The sequence below is a fragment of the Pollicipes pollicipes genome, unplaced genomic scaffold, assembly GCF_011947565.3.
Source record: "Pollicipes pollicipes isolate AB1234 unplaced genomic scaffold, Ppol_2.1 Scaffold_7231;HRSCAF=8579_pilon_pilon_pilon, whole genome shotgun sequence".
In the NCBI taxonomy this organism is placed as follows: domain Eukaryota; kingdom Metazoa; phylum Arthropoda; class Thecostraca; order Pollicipedomorpha; family Pollicipedidae; genus Pollicipes; species Pollicipes pollicipes.
In genome coordinates this window covers 30,823,911-30,838,980 of record NW_023597034.1, presented here as the reverse complement: position 1 = coordinate 30,838,980, position 15,070 = coordinate 30,823,911, and the positions used below count along the sequence as shown (strand labels likewise).

Genomic DNA, 15,070 nt, shown 5'->3' with positions numbered 1-15,070 from the left:
TCTGGCCGTTTGTTGCTCCTCGTCGTCTGGCGCAGGGCGGGTGATCCGTCCGATTTGTCGGCGAGGCTGGCGCGGGTCGACACACGCGGTCGTCCTGTTCACGGCTGGTTGTGACGCGAGACGATACCATGTGGGCGAAGGCTTTGTCGAATTTCTAAATTCGTCGAAGCTCCTGGCTATGCTTTTAGATTTGGGGGCATTGCTACAAACTGGTACTCACCAGCAGCGCACTGGTCGTCGGACGGCGAACAAAGCCTTCCGATGACGCAGTAACGATGAGACCCTTGCCTTTCCAGTATCACATCGGCGTTTGTCAAGTACAAAATGAACCGCGAAAGTGGAGGGTCAAGTTTCGCGAACCTGACATCAAAAGCAACCATCCCTGAAATATGGGACTCATCCAGCTGTCCCTGCTTAACAGCTCTGTTGAACCGCATTCGTCTCCGGCGTTACGGATTATTTATTCTGGATCAACTGGGTGACAGGGCCGGAGAGAAATCCTCGTCCGTGTTGTCAATATGACGCTGTCGGTTCGGGCGTGTATCCCCCAGCGACCTCGTAGCAAGGCCTGTGAGGCTCCAGGACCGAGCAATGCCAGCCTCATGCCGCGCCGCGCACCTAGGCATCGCCGCGCCCGCCCTGAAAATTTTCCTTTCGCTAAAACATTCTTTCGCTAGACTTAGCAAGCCAGGCCAGCTGTGCCAGGGTGGTAGTTGGGAAGCAGCTGCGACTGCCCGCGGGTGAGTCACGTGGGCGTGGTGCGCGGCCAGCGCGGGACGCACGCTCCAGCGTCGAGTGGCGCATGTGACGACGGCCGCCGGCCGCCGTCGGTCGCTGCGCCCTCCGAACCCGACGGCGGAAGCCCTCGCGCCCGCCACCTGGCGGCGGCGTGGCCGGCACGTGCTCGCCGCTGGCGCGCCGGCAGCTCCGCCTGCGTCGCCGCGTGCGGCTGTGCCGGAGGGCGTTCGGCGCCCGTTGGGTCGAAGCTCAAAGTGGACTGTGTGCCGAACGCCGCCTCTCGCGAGCGTCCGGTCGGCGAGATCGCGGACGCTGGGTGCGTGACTGACGTTGGTGCTCGATGAGGGGGGCAGCAGAGCGTCGGCCGCCGGGCGGGTCACGTGACAGCTGGCTGGTCGGGCCGCCGCCGGCCGGCCCACCACGCGCTCTCCACCGCCGTCCGCGCCGCCGACAGTCGCGGTCGACGGAGGCGGACGAGCATACGCCGGCTTGTCTGGAGGTGGATATCACTGGCGGGGAACGCCGACGCCACCTGGCAACAGCGGCGGTCACGGCCGCGCCACCGCCATTGACCCAGTCCGCGGCGTCGGCATCGCACGGGTGTGTGCTCCGGCGTTTGCCGGTCACAGAGGGGATGCGGCGTTGTAAACCCCATTGTAGTCGGCTCAAACTGTGCTGAAGCGGCTGAGGCGTTTTTGAAACGTCCCACGATATGACCAATGCGTTCATGGATACAGCTGCGGGTCAGAAGTTTGGGGACCTCGCTTCTAAGTGTTGTGTTTTTCACACCACGCCTGAGGGTGTGGGCAAAATTTCGCATCAGCTTGGACACGTGCTTCTCGTACCGCCCTGTAGCGGAGCGTGCGCGTATGAGACTGCTTGGCATGCCCTGTTGATGTTACAGATAAATAGCGCGATTGAACCTTATTTATGACCCTGAAGTACCATGTTTTTTGCGCAACTCTCCTCAATGCTTACATTCCAGCAGCCAGTACCTCCCGTCACCAGGAGTGTCGTGAGATTCCTGTGACGCGAATGCCATCGGATCGGGCGCCGGGGCGGAGATATCTCCGGCCCTCGGAGACGCACCTTCCGAGGTAGATGTGGTCGGGTGCTGTGGTCGGAGGCAGGTGGGAAGTGGCACAGCCCTCAACGAGCAGTGCGCGATAGATGTCGCTGGTGAAATAGACGCAGGTGGCCCATGACAGACGCATGAGATGGTGGTGTGATACAGTTGCGTGGCTTTAACGCCTCGCATCCTGATAATGCTGGGTGTGGTAACTGTTGACAATACGGTGCACTGCAGACAAGTCTGTTGGGCACGCCACCACGTTCTTAGCATTGGTTATCGGTGGTTAGAACTGCGACGCTATGAGCTTGCTCAGGGAGTGTGTCGTACATGTACATCCGCTGACCCGATAATGAAGTACATTACCTCGGCAAGACACACTTCCTAAAATTGATCTTGTCCAAGTAAAGGAAAGACACGGCGGTGTGACGTGTTATTCGGTCGGCACATTTGCCATACGTGGGTCTCCAATAAACTGGCAGGAACGTGGCCCGTGCCAACAATAGCGGGATTCTGATGTCTTTCCTAGAACAAGCAGTAAGTGTGTATCCCAAGAAATATATTTTTCCCCTCACCAATAACTAGCTCTTAAAATCCTGTGACCTTTGGTATGGGCGCCTTCAGCCGTAACGTTATAGACAAACGTGCCGCCATAGAAAGCACTGCCTGATGGTTCTGGAGTCCGATTGCCCTGTGTTAAGGTTACAATTTTGCAAAAGTGTTAGGATAGGGAAAGCCCTTAGAAAAAATATGAGTCGTCACTTCGCTGGGTCTGCTGTCTATGTATTTGACTAAAAAGGGATTATGCAGAAGTGTCAATATCTTTAGTTCTACGTGACATTGCTATCGATGTTGTCAAAACTGGGAAGGTGATGCTAGAAAAACGCGTTCGGAATGCTGTTGTACATTGCTGTAGAAATGAGCGCAATTTCTTACCGGCACTCCGAACACAACGGACGCGCTTGACGGTCCCATAAGTAATCAAATACGATGTCTAGAAACTTCAAACTTTTCGAATCTGGTAATGTGCAAGAATCGTGAATGCATCTCCTTCAACACATTACAATGCAGGATATGTGTATGCAGGACATGTGATAACCCAGGAACTGATAACCTTTGTAGCAGGCGCGAAACAACTGATGCAAGTTTCAAAAGCAACGGATTTTTAAAATCTTTTGCTTGTTTTGAAAGCTTAGGAAGTCGTTGTGTCTCCCTCGTGCGGAGGAGATAACGCAAGACAAGTTTCCTTTTCCCGGGCCTGATTCATTAGAGCCATCCAGTTTCCCAAACTGGGAAAGTGTTGCAAGTCAGACGGAATGAACAGAACGCATGTGAAGCCTGACACACCCTCCCTGGCATTTCTATGTGTGTGTAGGTGGGGGATGAGCCTATTTAATCACCTCTTTTTACACCGGCGTACGGTGATCGGAAATCTTGCACGGAAAGTTATGGGATTTTTATATTTTTAGGCTTACGGCTTCTCATAAGCTAGTCAAGACAGCCACTTCGGGAATGAATTATCTCCCAACCAGTTTTGGTTCTTTTACCATCGCTCTGTCTGGCATTAATCGGCTGATGCGGTATTTGAAGCAGTAGCCTTCACCTGTCTGCCGGCGCGGGGGGGGGGGGGGGGCGGCGCCACCACCGCGAGGACGACATCTGATTGGCCGAGGGCGGGTGCGCGTGACCTTCACATGGGACGCTGACGAAAGTTGCGCATGAATTGAGCACGGCCTCCGCTGTCCGTAGCCAGCGTATGGCAGTTGGCAAGATCAGCCGGGCTACTGGTGCTTGCAGCTCACTGCCAAACTGCCCACCCAGCGAAGACGGAGATACCCGACCCATGTTTTAGAACTTTTGCGTGGGGCCTATTTATGTTGCGAATGCAAATTACGTTGAATGTTGAATTCGTTCGTAGAGGTGGTAAAGGTAGCGGGCTGCTGGTGCGGTTACGAATGCACGTGGTTCCGTTCACATTGCATGCTTGGGACCCTTTTAAGGAGCCAATCGCCCTTTTCGCTAGTGTTTGTAAAACTCAGTATGGAGTGTTAAATGTGGATTGTTAAGGAACAATTCACATGCGAAACTGGTGTTATGGCACCTCCTCCGATTTTAACAAACGCCCACCCCTGTGCTCTGGTAGCTAGGTGTCTTTCGGGATGAATCAATGCGCCTTAAACTTTGTTCCCACCAAGTCCACCACAACTTGGGCGGAAAATGCGCCTGTCAGCCCACGGTCATTCGGGCATCACAAGTAGCTACCGAGCAATCACAGTATCCGGAAGAGTGTAGTTATGACCGCCCGTCTCAATGTCAGCCGCGTCATACCCGAAGCTGGCGGCTGTGACTGATCGATTCTCTGTCGGTGTGGCCTACCGAGGGGACCACAGCAATTGGTTTCCTGGTGCGACGGCGTCGTGTTATGTCGCGCTGCGGTTGATTTGACAGTCACATCGCGTCACCAGAGCAAAGGCCATGGCGGTCACGCCCCTCCCCAGCTCCGTACACCACTTAGGGACTCCGAGATAAGGGGGGGGGCAATGCGTGACCCTGCAATATGGTTCATGGTTCAGGACATAGCTTGGTCCACAATAGCGTGAACGTGCTCCAGACGGCCAAAAATAAACGTTGATATATGACAAAAGCAACGTTGATGCATGGCATGCATGATCTTGTGACCGAAATTCGCAAAGATGGCACAGTTTTGGGTAGGACGTCCACCAGGCTATGCAGGAGGTTCCATTCCATTGGAGGACCCCGGGAAGGATCGTTACGGTTGGTGTCCCAGAGCATTTCATCGCGCGGCAGTACCGCCACCGGTGGTACCCCAGAGCATCTCGTCACGCCGCGGTACCGCCACGGGTGATGACGTCACAGTACCGTCACGAGTGGTGCCTCGGCGCCGACACCTCACGTCACAGTCACGTCACCTGCGGTGCCCGCGCGGCCCAGTCACGGCACGGGAGCGTCACCGCGTCACTGAGCTGTCTCTCGTGGTGGCGATTATGTTATTTTACGCGTGAACGGGCGTTTATTGGGACTGAGCGTTCGGCTCGGGAATCGGCCGCTGCGTGGATGGGCTCAGTAGCACTAAAGAAGAGGTGATATGAAATCGGGGCATGTTTCGTAAGACTTATAGCCATGCGCACGCAGTCCTGTCATGGCCTTTGCAAGCCGCTGCCGCTCCACAAAAGGAATGCGAGACGCGTGCGCCGCGTACCCTCATAGATATAATAAGTTATGTTCAAGTAGCCACGGCCATTTCATATGCACGGGAAGCCTTCACCAGCGATGTGGACGGCGCTGAGCGCAGCGGCCGTGGGCGAGTCTGGACATGCCTGCCACGGCCTTCGCAAATCCTGAACCGAAACACGCCAATCACGCTGCGTTCAGGCGTGCCGCGGTGCAATCAGTAGACACACCGTAATTTGCTCACGGTATGGCCTCGGGGCTGCGCCGACTGCCTTGGTACGTGCGACCTCGGACGGGCGTGTGTGACCTCCAGAGTGTACGGCCTGCATGGTCGGGGTGGTGCGGTGGACCAGCCCGTCTTGTCTAGGGATGGCGGGCGGTGCTCTGCGGCTCGAGAGGGCCTCTGGCGCCTAAAGTCGGCCGTTGTGTGGTCCAGCTAGACACGTGCTACCACGCTCGCGGACGGCCGTGCGCTCCGCGCGCTTGGGTATCATCTGCTCTGGTTGGCTCCAAACGTTGTCAGGAATTCGTATATCGGAGGGTGCCACGGCATGAGGGTGCTGTGCCCTTCTCACCGACGGCGCGAGGGTGCTGCGCCGTTGTCACCTGCGACAGGAGGGTGTTGCGCTGTTCTCACCGGCGGCACGAGGGTGCTGCGCCGTTCTCACCTGCGGCACGAGGGTGCTGCACCGTTCTCAGCTACGGCACAAGGGTGTTGCGCCGTTCTCACCTGCGGCGCGGGAGTGCTGCGCCGTTCTCGCCGTCGACAGGAGGGTGTTACGCCGTTCTCACCGGCGGCACGAGGGCGCTGCGCCGTTCTCACCTGCGGAACGAGGGTGCTGCGCTGGCGGCGTACGCTGCGGCGGCGTTGTCCGTGCAGCAGTCGCAGCTGGAAGCCGTCGTGGTCGGGCAGGTCGGTGGCGGCGGCAGCGGCGGCGGCGCGCACGGCCGCCGCCAGCTCGGGCTCGACATCCGACTCGGCGTCGGACGCTGAGAGCGCCTCCAGCGCCACCAGCGGCCGCACGGCCGGCTCGTCGTCGGACGAGAGCGCTCGGTACTCGTTGGAGCCGGCGCGGCGCCGCTCCAGGTCGGCGCGCACCTTGTCCACCATCAGCTGGACGGACGAGGCGCGCCGCGAGTTACGTCGCGAGCCGCCGGCCTCGTCGAGCGAGCCGCGCTTCTTCGGCTCAGGCCGCAGGCCGAGCGGCAGCCGCGCCGCGCCCGGTCCGCCGGCCGCCATCGCCAGGTTGGCGGCGTAGGTGGAGGTGCGCTCCGCGCCGCCGGGCCTGGCCAGCTGCCGCACCAGGCGCGCGACACGCGGGTCGTCAAAGTAGGGCGGCAACGGCGGCTGCGGCGGCGACTCGTGCCGTACGTCGAGCAGGCTGTCGTCGGAGGAGGCGGCCGACGCTCTGTCGGCCTGGCCGGACGCGCGCCATTTATCGGGTCCGCTCATCGCCGACTGATGCGCGTCGAACGTCGATTGGCTGCGGCCGCCGGCTGCCGGGTCGTGTCGCGGCCGAGGCGGGGCTGCCGGTGCCGACGCGGAGACTCGGCGGCGACGGCAGAGGAGCAGGGGTGGCGGCCTCCGTGAGGGCTGCGCTGCCTCGTCGACCCTGATGTAGTGCTTGCGCTTGGTCGTGAGCGCTCTTGTTTCTTCTGTTTGTGGTCTTGCTTGCGCCTTGCGCTACGACGAGAGATGGCAGGCGTGAGCGGTTCTTTTGTCGGATCCGAGGCGGACGGAAAGGCTATCGAAAACTGGTGCCGCAGCCGACGTTCTTTATATAGTCACCTGGCCGGCCCACCTGGCGGACCGGGCCGGGGGGCTTGGCGGCTGGTGAACACGCTGATTGGCTGGCCGGCCGGTGAGCGCGGCCGCCATTGGCCGACCGGTGGGCTTGTTGGGGGCGCGGCGACCTTGGGTTTTCCTTCGTGCCGTCAGCTCGCACGTGCTTTGAGCGCCGACTCATGCTGCACTAGCGTTGGCAGCCGGTGCGACAAAGGGTTAGGCGCCGCTTGCGTCATGAGTATGTCGAGGACTGCCAGTACCGCTACCCGGCTGGGTGCAACAGCCGCGCACCGAGACATGGAAGCTGATCTGAAGCCTCGGAGACTCAGCCCGGCGTGCCAGCTGTAAAGTATCTCGTGGGCGCCGCCGACACACTCATCGTCGGGTCTCTGCTTTGCTTATCTGCCGAGACATTAGCTTGCATGCGGTCAGGACTATCCCAGCACGTGCTAGGTGCACCCAGGCCCGGTGACGCCCAGCGAGAGGAGACAGCAGGTATGGCGTCCACCCTGATGAAAGACAGGCGTATCAGGGGTGCGATCATCGCGTGATATCGCGATGCACCTGGGCGTACGTGGCCGATTCACGTTTGGCCCTGATTCCATACCGCGCCCCGGGGATGATGAAAGATGTCGAGTTCCGCCTCGGTGTACACTACAGCGTGACGATGTGGTGGACACGGGAGCGATTTCGTCAGCCGAGTTACCTGGCAGGCGTGACCACAAACGGGTGGAGTGGGGCGCGGAGTAGGACAGCACATGCGCGCCATGTTTTGTCATTCTTGCTTTGACGTGGGACTTCCTACGCATTAACAACTGGGCATAACCCACCATATCTGTATCCCTGCCATGCCGACACATCTTGCGTGCAAATGGGGCTGTTATAAGTGCGTTTTGTTATTTTGCAGGCTCATGCAACCAAGTGTGCAGGAACAGGAGCTACTTACTTACTTCGGGGAACCTCGGGAACTCTAGCGACGCATGGCGTTAGCCTCTCACATTTGAGGAAAATGGCACGAGTATTATGACGTTGCATGCTAAACCATGTTCAACGCGTTTTTGTCCCTCGCCCTCCCAACGCATCTTGAGTCCTGCGCCTCCTCGCCCAACTTCTTCAGTCATTAGGCGTTACAATATCCCCGGTGGATTGGAGCGGCGCGATGGGGGGGGGGGGGGGGGGGGGAGCGCCAGTCCGGTTGCCGGAACCGAACCCAAGACCCTGCACGCTGGTAGTGGGGCAGCACGGCATTGTACGCTGGATGTCACGATGTGTGCGCGCGCGTGTGTGTGTGGGGGGGGGGGGGGGAGCAAAACTCGATTTTTCACTCAAGACCGAACTTAGCGTGCCACACGCGCGCGCGTCATTGTTTTGGTGCCATAAAATAACATGCTTGTTCTCGATCTTCTGATCTTAACGTGTCTTTCTGACATTGGAAACTAGCAACATTTAGCCACGCACACATGAACGCATGACATACACTTGGTAGGGAGGCTTACATACACTTGGTAGGCGCATATGGACCGGGGACTACTATGGCTTCTGCGACCCTGAGGCAGCAGTAAACCAACCGAGTTCGCCGCCCTCAAAATTGGAAAGCGGTTTTTATGTCACAAAGCACTCGTTAACTTACATAAACATCGCTTGTTAGGACGCATATTTCGGGCCGTTTTTGCGGAGAGCCGCGCCGTGGCACTTAAGACAACACGTCTTCGTGTTTCTCATTCATTTGCGCCTGATGAACGTCAGCACGCTCCAGCCAGAGCGGTGCGTGCCTGACGTTGACATGCCCCCAGCCTCGCGCACCTGGGTGACGTCAGAGGGCGCGCGGCTGACGTAAGGCTGTCGTCAGCCAGCCATTGGCCGGCGCGGGGGTGCGCCCGAGTGAAGGCGTGCAGGCGGCCGTCGACCGCTGTTCAAGCAGAACATTGCGGTCTGCAGGGGGGGGGGGGGGGGGGGAAGGGGGCTGCCGCTCCTGCTCAGCGGCGGCGCGTTGGCGCCAGGCGAGCCGCTCAGCTCTCCTGCCGGCGTGCCGTGTGGCCGACATTCCGGCGAACTGGGCGCGCGGATTTGCGAGGAGTCGGTCCGCGCTGCAGCCGGCTTTGCTCCGGGACGGCACCGCGGTCGCTGGTGCCCAGGGTCAGGCGCTGACGTCCGGCACCGGTCGGGACAGCCGTGTGCCGCCGAGGCGGCCCGCGGCCGACAGCTGACGGACCTCAACCAAGCATTTGTCTCTTATCCCAGCGCCGGGAGCTTCGGAGGCTCGGCGCGACTGTTGCGGGGCGTGGTCGCGCGGCGGCGGCGGGTGGGCGTGGTGCCGGCGTTGCCGGTGGTGCCACGGTGACGCGGCGACCTGACCGGGGGCCTGCGCTGACCCCACACCGGCACGCCGCCCGACACTGGCGCCCCGGGAGATCTGCAGGCGGACCCATCTGCAGAGCAGTGATGCTGGCGCTTTGTTGCGAAGGATTCGCGCAGACGGTCAATAACTTGCATACCATACCAAAGTGAAATGCGGATTTTAGGATTTTAGTTCGGTAAATCTAAATAAATGCAGATGTTTGCAACTTCACTTCCAGCATATGCATGCACGTGCTGTGAAGTATTCACAACGAAGGACTCAATTAAATCAGAAAAAGGCCCTTTCTCCAAAACCCACGCCGTAACTCGAACCCCGGCACCCTGAGCCGGCGGCTGGCTGAGGATGAGCCGGACGGCTTTCCTAACGGTGATCTGCCGATGTCGGCAACAGCCCCCTCTGAGCCGACGTAGGCCCCGTGATTACACATTGACGGCGGACCTCTCACCGGAAGATGGCGATGGCCCCGGGCCCATGTGCACGCAGCCGGCTGTCCTTGGATGAGAACTGTTGGCAGGGGTCGGTGCTGTTCTACGCCACCTAACGGGACATTTCCTCCAGGGGACGGGGGGGAGGGGGAGGGGAGCGACCCTCATGGCCTCACTGGCATGCCGGGGCCACGCCCGCCGCCAGTCATCGCCTGCCACCATTGTCTGGTGGGAGGGGGTCATTAAAGGACCGCTCTGGCTGGGCGTGACCATAATTATCTCGGTGTTTTTATCGCTTCGGGTAGGGGCGTAGCTTCGCAAAAAGAGTAGGGGTCTGGGGAGTGCGAAATGAGGCAGCCTGCTCCCAAAATACGCCAACACACGGGTCTCCCCGGATTTGGTCCACTTTCTCCTCAAAGTTGGGGCTGGTACCCACCCAACTGAAAAGAAAACGGCACCCCTAGTTTAGGATGGGCCGTATGTCTGGTCACGATGACAACGATAAGATAAGCCGTGTTTTTTTACTGCGAGTTATGGATTTAGCGATTTTTATATATTGGGTTGCGGATTTTTTGCTTTGGGCAGTGCGCGAGGCGCATGGGCACGCAACGTGTACTCGGACTAGTCGAGTCGTATCACGACGAGCCTACAAACAAAGGCTATGCTGTATGTGATGTTTCTGGCAGAGATATTTCTTGTGATTAAGATAACATTTTTAGGACGTTCTTTGCGCGGTGGGTGCCCTTCTTCGACTCGCTCCGCACTTTGACGGTCATTGTCGCGTCCAGGAGTACTACCTCGGTCGGCCCGGCCCGGCCCGGTTCACTCGGCGGTCCAGGACCCGGCCCGGTTCACCCGGCGGTCCGGAACCCGGCCCCTACCGCACGCTCGGTGGTCGGCGGAGACCTCCTAACCGAGCCTCCAGCCGGGATGGCCAGCCGAGCCTCCAGCAGAGGCGGCACACCGAGCCTCCAGGCGAGGCGGCGCACCCAGCCTCCAGCCGGGGCGGCACACCGAGCCTCCAGCCGAGGCGGCACACCGAGCCTCCAGCCGGGGCGGCACACCGAGCCTCCAGGCGAGGCGGCGCACCCAGCCTCCAGCCGAGGCGGCACACCGAGCCTCCAGGCGAGGCGGCGCACCCAGCCTCCAGCCGGGGCGGCACACCGAGCCTCAAGCCGAGGCGGCACACCGAGCCTCCAGCCGGGGCGGCACACCGAGCCTCCAGCCGAGGCGGCACACCGAGCCTCCAGGCGAGGCGGCGCACCCAGCCTCCAGCCGGGGCGGCACACCGAGCCTCCAGCCGAGGCGGCGCACCCAGCCTCCAGGCACACCGGGCCTCCAGCCGAGGCGGCACACCGAGCCTCCAGCCGGGGCGGCACATCGAGCCTCGAGCCGAGGCGACACCGAGCCTCCAGCCGGACGGCGCGCAGACCGCTGGCGGCGGCGGCGGCGGCGGTGGCGGCGGTTAATTCGGGGAACACCGGCCGATTACTGGCGCCGGTGACCGCCGGCGGCGCCGGTGCAGACAGCCGCGGCCGCCGGCGGTTCTGCGGCCTGACGCTGAGCTGTGCTGGCCCGGTCGCGCTGGCGGCGGCTGCCCCTCAGTCTGGGTCGTCAGGTGACTGGTGACGCGAAGCTGATTCGTATATCAGCGGTGGCCTCCCTTCTCGCTCAGCTGCCGCAGGGCCGGGTTGATATCTGGGCTAGTGTGAAACTGCGAACGCTCCTTGTCTCTTACGAGCGCACTAAAACTTTAGGCCTCGAGCCCTGGTGTAGGCGTTGACCTACCTTGAGAAGAACTTTGAGCGTGCATGCATGCCGTTTGAAACCATTTAAGCCGCGGCAATCACTGCACAAAAACGGGGCTGCGGACATCAAAGGCAAATTTAACTCGTCTGGCGCAAGGCTATTTCATCGGAAAATGCACTCTGTACCGCTCGCAAACTGTTATGAAACAATGGGCACTGCGAGCAAGCCCGCCAGAGCGCCGGTTCGTGGAAGAGTGCTTATGTCGTTTAGTCATGACCAAAAGCCGTGCCGCGCTGAGACTGCGGCGGAGACACGCTCCTCCCGTGCCGCCTCTGCACCGCCCCCGTCCCGGACAGTGTGGCGTCAAACGTCCCGATTTAGAGCGGCAGCAGCTGCCGCCGCCCATGGCGTGCAACGCTGGACGTTGGTTCGAACCCAACGCGCCGGGCCGCTCCGCTCTGGCCCCGTACCCGACGCCCTCCGCGGCCCGGCTGCGCTCAGTTCCGGATCGATGGCACTGCCATGCGCGTGCGTTACGTAACCGGCGTCCTTCTGCGTGGGCCGCGCTGGCCGCCCGGGGCGCTGGTCTGCGCCGGCCTTGCCGAAGGCGTCGCTGCCGCCGCCGCTGCGGCCGTCTGACGCCGCTGCGGTCTCGGTGCGAGCGCCAGGTGCGCCGGACGGGCGCCGCGCCGGTCGGGCGGCACGCTGGTGCCGAGCCCCGGACCCCGGCCCTGCGCCGCAGCCCGACGGAGAGGACGAACCGCCCCTCCGCCGCTGACCGGCTCGTGAAACCCTCGGGTGCGCTGCGAGCGGTGCCTGACGGGGAAGCCTGCCGCCGGGCCTTCCCCGTCTGATGGCGGCTGCAGGCTGGCTGGGGCCGCCGGCAGGTGTTGCCCCCCGCTGCACGGCGACCGCAGCCGTGCACGTGTCCGACACACTGTCACACCTTCGGGAGGTCGGACTGTCGTCCAGGTGCGTATGGCCAGAATCACTCGTGCTCAGCAGCGGTCCCTTGAAGCCGGTCTAGGTACACATCAGCACACATCAGAGACGTGGGCGTCAGTTCATCGCAACAATCGCTGGATATTGACGCCGACCGTCACTGGCATGGTGTTTCTAATCACTGGCTTCCATTGGATGTGTCGTTGCAAGCATAAGTGAGCGCCTTTTTGTGATGCCAAGTGGGAATTTTAACTCGGCTTTGCCTGGGATGTTCCGCCATCCTCGGACACCCGGGGAAGGGGATTAGGTGCCTCCTCCTGATACCTCAAGATTTGATCGTTGGATCGTACGATGCAAAGTCCAATAGATAGACCCGGCCAGTCTTACCCAGAAATAGCCGAAGTAATGTGTGGTCTGGCACGTGACTGATAGCGTCACAGGTTTTGCGAGCGACCCCTTAACATTGCGGATATCTTGAAACAGCTTCAGTACCCTTAGGCTGGAGTACTTCTTCCCGCCAGGGTGTCACTTTCTAAAATCGGTTGGGTGGAGGTGAGCCGATAAAAATGAGATGGCCTGCCCCAAATTCTGATTTTTTGCAGGATTTCGGCTACTTTAATTTGTGTCCCCGCTGCTAAAATTGAAAAATACATCTGTTTGTTCGATTCAAAGGTGCTTTGATGCTGAGGAGTGACCTAATTTAAAGCCGGTGTACAGCAGCATTCTTTTGATAAAGTTAAGTACATGATTTAATTTGAGGGCAAAAATATTAGTAAATCGATCGCCCGTGATCAACGGAAATGAGTGTCGCTTTTGTTCACCAGTGATGACGCGTGACGCAAAAAGGCGGTTGCATGTAGAATAGTATGATCCCACACGTACAGACGCTATATTATCAACATTCGTGTACACTGCCAGCGTGTGCCTACACAGCAAAAGAAAATGAATTGCGCGACCTTCTCACTGGACGTGCAGATAATAGTCACATAATCATAAAGGCATGAGGTAAAGCCTTGTGAACGTACGGTTACCAGACTGACCGTAAAGAAGTGACACAAAGAGCGACAGAAAAAGAAGCGTGATCGTTTTATAAGCAAGAAAGGCCTTGAAATCATAGTGTTTCCATGTTGCGAGTCGGGAGATCGATTTTGAAAATAATAGACCCTCAGTTTAGCAGGAGATGGTTGAACGACGTCATAAAAAGCATGCGTTATATTGCGTTTGGAAGATGTGTCCATAGCCGGGTTTCTTCGGATAAGTCGATTAACACCACCCTAATATTTTTTTCGCTCTGAAGCACATCGATACAGCTGGTACATAAATTTATTGTGGTACATGTGGTACAGCTGGGTGGAAGATATACCGTCGGACCGTAATTCAAGCCGCCCCGTCCCCAATTGTGCTACGGCCCGTCCCGATAGCTCAGCTGGTTAGACTGCCAGCGTTTTGATCCACCCATCACTGGCGGGCAGACTCGAGTCACTTCAGGCGTGTGCGATTTGTCCCTGACTGGGATGTTCGGCGGCCGGCGGCATCGCCCGCGCTGACGGCCAGGTGATGTCAGAGGACAGGTTGGGCCGTGCCCGAGCATTCGGGCACGGTTAGCTTCCGCCGCAAAATTCTGCTCTTGATCTGTAATTTTGCGGTCGGGTGGTAGGGTCAGGGGTCGTGCGACAACCATTCCGTAGCGTAGGAGCTTACCCCAGAAATGCATCCAGTCAGATATCGCGATGCTTCGTAGCTGAATAACAACAAAGAACATGTTAATGGCACTTCGAACCAAAAATAATCCGGCTGTGATCGAAATGAGTACGCGTGGATTGTATGTAACGTGCAAAAGTTGTTTAAATGCCAGCATGTTTATGATGTGTAATGCATATGATGATGTGCTGTCAATATATACACATGCTGCCATACAACTTTTACCCAAGAGAGGTGGAAGGTCTTGTTTGTTGTATGCTTCCAAGTACACGCAAGTGTATATATATATATATATATATATATATATATATATATATATATATATATATATATGTATATATGTGTAACCAATCTATGCATGCACTCTGTGATCACGGTGGTACAGCATTTTTGGTTAAATCGAAATTAACATGCTCAGTGCTCGGACATTCAACTTACTGCCATTTGTGTCACGTTGCATCCTGAAGCACCACGAAATTCGCGACATTAAGATATGCTCTCTACAAAAGGTGGCCAGCGATCAAGGCTGTTCACAAGGGCACACAATCTAGCTCTGTTTAGTCCCGTGAAGGCCCAGTCTGAGTCGAAGTCGTGAATGGTTTGCTTTGTTTTGGAAAAATCGGCTTCGAAGACTTCGCGTTGATACCATTTAGCTTTCATTACCCACAAAGTGTAGCTGGTCTGTACCCCGATCCCACCGCCCAGGGTAGTAGTACTCAGATCCCACCGCCCGCAGCTGGCCTGTACCCCGATCCCACCGCCCAGGGTAGTAGTACTCAGATCCCACCGCCCGCAGCTGGCCTGTACCCCGATCCCACCGCCCGCAGCTGGTCCGTTCCCCGATCCCACCGCCCAGGATAGTAGTACACAGATCCCACCGCCCACAGCTGGTCTGTGCCCCGATCCCACCGCCCAGGATAGTAGTACACAGATCCCACCGCCCGCAGCTGGTCTGTTCCCCGATCCCACCGCCCAGGGTGGTGGTACCCAGATCCCACCGCCCGCAGCTGGCCTGTGCCCCAATCCCACCGCCCAGGGTGGTGGTACACAGATCCCACCGCCCGCAGCTGGTCTGTTCCCCGATCCCACCGCCCAGGATAGTAGTACAC

General features: G+C 58.7%; 1 protein-coding gene across 3 annotated transcripts in view; it reads left to right on the top strand.

Moving 5' to 3' along the window:
• LOC119109512 (RING-box protein 2) overlaps window positions 1-15,070 on the top strand; it is a 44,995-nt gene that overhangs the window by 17,382 nt on the left and 12,543 nt on the right. The gene's annotated exons all lie outside the window — the stretch shown is intronic.